Raw genomic sequence first — 1515 nt, forward strand, 5'->3', positions numbered from 1 at the left:
GGACTGCCTACAGATACACATAGGAGAAATTCAGACCTAAAATACCTCTAAATGTTCACAGTGTTAGATAAATGTACATAGGTTTGGGAGAGAGAATAAAAATAGAAAAATAATATATTAAAAGAAGTAAATTGTTTTTAAAAAGTAAATTCTTTAAAGAGACAGAGTACAGACATTCATAGATTAAAAGGAGTAAAGAAAATAAACCACATGGAATATGCAAAGAGAGTCTGAATTATGTATAGTATCATGTTTTCTTTGAATTTATTGACTGTAGAGACATTTAATTCTGGGAACTGCAAAGCTAAGCCAATTTATATTTTTCAAAGGCATCTTGAATTCAAAATTTGAGTCTAAGGATAGGTTGCTTTGGAAAAGAGGTTCTTCTTTTGTATCCACAAAGAAAGAGAACCATCCTTCCACACTAATGTGGTTTGATGAATCAAGACATTCTAAATGGTTGCCTTAAACACCCCTCAAAAATTACTTTGTCCAATAAACAGCAGGAAGAAGTTTAAACAGCTACATTCATATTCTCAAATATTGTCTATAAATATTTCTTTACATTTAAAAGGGGATATGCTATAGAGATTTGCATTTGTATGGATCTTGTTTTTTTGATACAAATTTAAGGTTAAGTTTTTATATGTATATTTCTGCTCTTATTAAGGTATTGTGAGTTTTGAAATATAATTTCATTTTAAAATGTAATATATAATTAAGAAATACAGGTTAATATATAACCATATATAATAGTCTAGCTTGTAGTCATGTTAGCTACATTTTCCACTTATACAGAGATATATTTCAGATGGGTAGACATTCTTCAATACTTTCAAAGACTATATTATATAGCATTAAAATGTTGGAAGAGCTTAGGATTTTTCATTACAGTGAGACATATCAGCTCCTAGCAGAACCAATAACTTCGAGGGGAAGATAGGCATAGAAGAGAATCCTTATGGAGTTAGCTAGCCATTTGGGCAAGAAACTACTCTTGGCTGAATTGCTTAATGAACTGGACATGCAGGACCTGCAGAGAAATGACTACTATACTTGCCTAAAGGTGAGACTGTCCTTTGGGGTTCCTGTTTTATGAAAGAGTCTGTTAGACATTCTGCATGACACAGAATAAAGTGACTGACAAACTGCTTATATAGTCTTTGATATTCCATGCTTCATGGAAAAGTCTGCAGTATACTACGGGCCTGTAGGCTGAAGATAATTTCCCCAACGGTACAGAAGAACTTTACATGACTGTTCAGGCAGCAAGATGCCTCTGCTAATTCTAACACTTGCAAGTTGCTTACAATGCATGTCATGTTTGCTTAGGTAATATTATACCCATCTGGAGTCTTTAATGGGGTTGAATGAATCAAAAGTAGATATAGTTTTTTAAATTAAGATAAAAGATAAAGTAGATATAACTATAGTAATTGCAATTCTTGATTGATACCTGTTTTGCTATATATAATTTTATGTTAAATTCAAAACCATCTTTTTTATACAAACAGA

This window comes from Microtus ochrogaster, unplaced genomic scaffold, assembly GCF_000317375.1.
Source record: "Microtus ochrogaster isolate Prairie Vole_2 unplaced genomic scaffold, MicOch1.0 UNK93, whole genome shotgun sequence".
Classification (NCBI taxonomy): Eukaryota; Metazoa; Chordata; class Mammalia; order Rodentia; family Cricetidae; genus Microtus; species Microtus ochrogaster.